General features: G+C 37.0%; 1 protein-coding gene across 1 annotated transcript in view; it reads left to right on the top strand.

The window, feature by feature from the left end:
* Positions 1-326: 326 nt before the first annotated feature.
* Positions 327-6,000, top strand: part of grik4 (glutamate receptor, ionotropic, kainate 4) — a 273,439-nt gene continuing 267,765 nt past the window's right edge. The window contains exons 1-2 of the mRNA XM_023402955.2: positions 327-389; positions 1,154-1,311. The gene's annotated coding sequence lies outside the window, so the exon portion shown is untranslated. The remainder of the gene's footprint in view (positions 390-1,153; positions 1,312-6,000) is intronic.

Below are 6,000 nucleotides of genomic sequence, written 5' to 3'. Positions count from 1 at the left end.
TAACAGGTTGAAAGCTGCTGAAAAAACTAGTAAATTTACCTTGAGTTAATGCAATTTCAAACTACTATTACTAAGGTCAAGAATGGATCTTTACACTCCTCATGTAAGAGTCCACCCATTTAATGCATCAGCTTAACCATGCCACTACAATCACAAAATTCAACTAATGAGGCTAATAATTACAATAATTAATTTACAGTACAATCCGTGGTGCAACCGCCAGTCTTGTGATATATCTCTATACAACTTAGACCATTGTACTGTTTGTTGTTGTTGTTGTATTTCCGAGGCTCGTTGAACACATCACAAATGTGTTTCCATTGCTGCCAGGTTAGGGGAAAACGCCAGGGAAACAACGACTGACAACCGGCCAGTAAAAGTGAATTTAGGTAAGTCATGTTAGCTTTACTTCAGTTTCCTGATGGTGGTGAAGAATAATCCAGTGAATAGTCAATTTCCACTTCATTTAGGGATTTATTTCTGTTCCCGTTTTTCTGAATGTTGGCTAGTTATTTCACTTCGTCAACTGCAGAGCTAAGGCTCCCTTTTTTTTTCCTTTTTCTTTTTCTGACCAGCGTTAATTTAGTATGTCAGTAGACTCGATTTGAGACAACTTTAAAACAGGTGAATTACAAGTAGTTAAATGTGGTTTAAAAAGTCTTAACTAACTTTAACTTGGTGAACCCTGCCAAAGCCACAGTGATAACGTAAGTTAGTGTCTGGTTCAGACTGCCTTAACGTTCTAGGCTAAGATAACGCTATGTTCAAACAAGCAATAAACTAGGGTAGTTTTCTCAGGTAGTGTAATTTAGTTAGATAAATGAGAATAAATAAACTAAACAGTACTGAATAAACAAATATTATTTATCATTAATCATTAATTTGGATGAAACTGTAGTTGTTCTGTTATCATACCATTGTGCCAAAAGGCAATAAACAGTGAGGTTGTAACATTGTTCAGAAGAGACCTCAATAATAACTCTCTTCTATTGCACTCTGAGGGATATTTTCTAAATAAAGCGGTATAAATAAAACTCAATTGCTACAGGTAGAAGGTCAGTTCATCATATTTACATGCATTCTTTTGATGTTACTTTTGCATCATTCACCTTCCACAGATTTTTTTAGAAAATGTTTTATTGGTTTTTAATAGAGCACAGTAAAAGAGATGATGGAGCATCAGTTCAGCCCAGCTTGACCCAACCCACCCCGGCATCAAGACACCACAGGCAGGGTTAGTTCAAGTTCAAGACCAGCAGCAGACCTGTTCTCCAGCAAGAAGGAGGCTCAAATAACAGGAGTGGCCCATAGGTAAAGTTTCTGTCACAAATGTTCAGGACATGGGGATTCAACTTTTGGATAGTCACACAAATACCAGTTTTCTATTTTTAGTGGCACTGGTAAAGCTTGATGGCCCTGTTTTTGTGCTGCACTTGGTGGAGGTGCAAATGCGGGTAGATGATCCAGTTTTATTTGGTGCAAATTCAATTTTTGTGCCCCTGTTTATGAATTTCATTGCTTGTGTTTCATGGCTTAATTTCTGAGATGTGTTGAGCGGTGGTGCTCACTTTACTCGCTGGCTGGTATTTATTTGTTTGTGCGTTCCAGAGTTCACTCATTTGCAATGCTGTGCGTTATGAAACAGTTCCACTGTTCTAGCAGAGCACAATGGGGCATTGTTGACAGCTGGTGTACCTGGAGCAGTTGTTGGCAATTAGGTTCAACCAAGGGCCATTTTTTTTGCAGCAGAGACACAGACTGAAATGTTTTAAATTTTTGGTTTATTAGAATATCACTATTAGTAAGCCAACACATTATCCAGCTTAGATGTATAGCCTCTGTAATGTACATACATTTACAGCTAGGTCACGGGCCAGATCTGGCCCACTGGCTGCTATAACTTCTAGACCAGAATAAACTGGAAGTGGATCAAGCTTTATATACTGTATATTTTATTATTGCATTGTACTTAATATAGACACCAGCCATTCAAAAAAATAGTCCCTTGCTGATTTTGCTGGTTGGTTCTGAAAATTGTTAATTGAAGATACACAAATGTTATAATGATGATTATTGTAATTCAAGCGCCATCCACAAGTACTATTTGTTAAAGGTTACATGATTAGTAGCAAAACAAATAACGATAATTAAGGTAAAGATGAAGTGTGAAAATTTGCAGATACAGGAACAGAGAATTAATTCAAGTTTTCATTGTTGTTTAGCAGAGAAACACATAAGTGAACCACAGTCCTGTGAGAAATTTCAATGATTGGTTGGCTGAAAGGTTGGAGAGATGAAGCAAACATGACATTTGATGATATATTTTAAATTCTTGTAGCAATTTCATTGGCAGTGTGTTGTTTCTATCCCTCCAGCATTTCACATTGAGGTTAGTTAGAGTCAATATGTACAGTGTTTTAATCCATTACATTGCCATTCTTAGCTGGCACTTAAACTGCCTGCTTTAGCAAGCAATGCAGCCAGTGTTTTTTTTTTTTCTTTCTACCTTCAGTGAAACATCCATAATAAGCTTGACTAAGCCACATATATCTCAATTGCACAAAATAATTAAGTCATTTCAGTCAGGTGAACTGAACTAATTATGGCAGTTTAGAAAAGTCAGCTTGCCACATGCTGAACAAGCTATGACAATTATGAGCTTTATTAAACATAAGCACATGTTAAACAAGATGAGGTAGCAGTATGTATCTTTTGCTTTCAGATAACCCAAAATAAGAAGATAAGGTCAGTACCATCTTGTCCCATTTCTGTAATAAGTCATGGCCTCAGAATACAGATTTTTTTTTCTTCTGTGGTCGATCTTGGGTTTTGTGCAAACCATATTAACTTATTATTTGTTCAATTCTTATTTTACCATAACAGCATTGGTTTCATTTTACTTTTGTAAATGAACTGGAATTAAGCTTCTCTTTTTAACTTCTTTTGCATGAATACCGAATTAAATTTTGGTGTTACATTTACTTCAATTATAGGCATGTGTTACATGAGTGAATACATGACCCTGCTCAGGGATTGTCTGACATTGCTTTCCGAGGTCTTGGCTGATTGTGTTGAAGGTTAATTATCATCAGCTGCTCTCTGCCTCACAGTGAGGGACAGAGCGACAATCAGTAGTCCTTAACGAAGTCTCTTTCCTGTGAATGGGAAAGTGCTGTCATGCTCTGCATCTGTCCTTCTTCAGGTAATCAGCTGCAGCACGCTCACACTTCATGACTGACTGCTCACACACATACTTAGCATACAGTAACTATAGAATTTTATTTATTTATTTATTTTAAAACTGAGGTTATTTTGTCTGTGTGCTGAGTACGCGTCCTGTTTTCATCCTTGGTTCCATAGGTCACGTTTAGCATATTCATTGTGCTAATATAGCCGGTAGAGGCATTTGCTCAAGGTTACACTAACAATGTCCTCTACATGATAAACACAGCATCGTAATGGCACTCAGGTATGCTTCTCCACCTTCATGATTTCCACTTGTACTATACATTACCAGACAGTCTTCAAGGTTGAGTGTTTAGGGCACATCCTCAGAGGGTGCAGTGAGGTGATGGCACGTGTAGCTCCACAAATGTTTACTGAAGTGGAAAAAAAGTCATTTATGTATTTTTTTTTTTATGTATAGGTAATTTCCTAGCTCCTCTTCCACTGTTTTACCTCCATATCGTCCATCCTAGCATGACAATGAGATTGAATTGCCATTTCATTTCACTTGATTATTCAGTCTGACATTCATGTATAGTGGATTTCTGTTTGAGGGAGTATTTTGTTTTCTCCTAACCTCTTTCTCAGTTGACACAGAAATTGTAGTTGTGGTTTTGTTGACTCATTTAACTTAACTCTCTAACAACTACCTATGGCAAATCAAGAGGTGTTAAGTTTAAGTTAAATTTTAAGTTTGTTTAAAGCATCCTGTAAAACTTTGTTGATCTCATCCACGCTTGTCATCATGTTTGTTGCAGCTTTGCTGTCGCCATTTTTGTGAATGCCAATTCAAGGTTTCTGTGTGGCCACCAGGGTCCGCATTCGTCATCTGCCCAAACCAGTGAGAGTTGACAGTGCATGCATTCGAAATGTAAACTGAATGCACATTGTATGCACTGTATGTCTATATTATATTCTGCAGCCTAAATCAGGAACGCCCAGAGGGAATTTCATTACATCTGGCACAAATAGTCACTTTGACTCATGGATGAACTGATTACAAAGTAGCAGTGGGTACCAAAACCTGGTATTAAACTGAGACTGTAGCATGGATAAGCTTATCAGTTCTGCACTCAGTACTGGAGAAATTAAGAAAATACATTTCCTATTTGTTATTGCTACATAAAAGTTTTCTCGACTCTGTTTCTGCTTAAGACATTCGTCTATGATGCATTTTGCAGTTCATCTGCTTCTCTCTCTCGGAGCCTGTGTGTCTGAGGGGCAGCTCTTTTGCACATGTGTGGAATGTGTGTGTACATATATCCTTGATTGTAGCATTTATAGAACGTGCAAATCCACAGCTGTTCATGTCCGCATCATTCCTGGAGCATGGCACAGGAAGATGACACCATTGCTAATATCGTCTACAGTGGTTTGATTGGCTTGCTTGTTTTCAAACTAGGGAAACAGACAGCAATGAGCGTAACACCAGACCTGCTTGACCTGATGAAAAAATCTCAGGTCTGGAACCAGACTACCTTTATTCTGCAGCAAATATTTAAAGTAAAATACATTTCTTTTTGCCTCCAATGGCCCCAGATATACTTAATGGTATGAATTCTTATTTTGTTGTGTCTCTGAGTGATCCAGCTTAAAGAGAAAGTGTCATTTTAGAGGTGGCTAATTGATGCCATTGACCTCTTTCAGTTGATCTTAATGTATAATTACACAGTTGATCAAGAAGTCTAGTTATTCCCAAAGCCTTTCAAACATTAACTTCACAGGCCATGACTTTGTAGTAGTTGTCTGTTATAGCTTGCCCACCTATGGTGTACGATCATGGCATTGTGTCTGCACAACAAGATTTCCAACTATGTTACTTATTTTTAAACCCAACTTCAAACCATCACATTCTCTTTCCTCTGTGGAGCATATTGTTAGAGATGTTATATCTCACTGCCTCTGGCATTTTATGTGCACAATATTTTGACTCAGATGAATGAGGTGATATTACTTTGTCATCCAAGCTCCCATAGGTCAGCATTGATTTAGTTACCATAAAACAAAATCCAGAAAGTCAAAATTGATTCAAGTTCAGTCAGATTGATTCATATTCAGTCAAACTGATTCACATAAAGTCAAAACTAAATCAAGTTCACTGTTGCAGTAACAATAGGGAAAAAAACTGAGAAAAATCTTGCTGTTAAGACACTGTAGGACTGTCCAATTTGTAAATGCCTCTACAAGGATCAATGTGAGTTCATACTGGGTTACATTCTGCATGCATGTACTGCAGTGTTTTGCTGTAATCACTGGACTTTCAAACTGAAAAATCAGGAAAGAGCAATGAAGCTTTTAATTACTGTATGTGTCTCACAACATGCTGTGAACTGCTGTGTATGGAGATTTCATAGCAAAACAAAAATGACCATGGTAGATAACAGGCTGGTAAGTAAACAGCCATTAATGCTAATGTTGGCTATAAAACAATAGCAAAAACTTACATATAACTCCTTTAACAATATGTTTATTATTGATTTTGTAGTTTGTAGTGTTGTTGAACTGATAATCATCATATTGAGAGGTGTTACTAAATTTTTGCTTACACCATTTGTAAACATTAGTCAAAAGAGTATTAGACACACAATCCAGCACATCATCATCAAGAAACTACAACTTCTCTGGAGTTTTTAACAAAAAAAAACTTTGTAAAGGTAGACTATATAGCAGAGCTATTAGTTTATAGAGGTGTACCTAATAAAGTGGCCAAGGAGAGTATTCTTTTAACTAAATTTTAAGCACACATATATGCAAAGGTTTCAAGGGTATTGTCAT

Source organism: Seriola lalandi, unplaced genomic scaffold (genome assembly GCF_002814215.2).
Source record: "Seriola lalandi dorsalis isolate HSWRI2012SDOR001 ecotype SW California unplaced genomic scaffold, Sedor1 jcf7180002054044, whole genome shotgun sequence".
NCBI classification, from domain to species: domain Eukaryota; kingdom Metazoa; phylum Chordata; class Actinopteri; order Carangiformes; family Carangidae; genus Seriola; species Seriola lalandi.
This window is presented reverse-complemented; position numbering and strand designations above follow the sequence as displayed.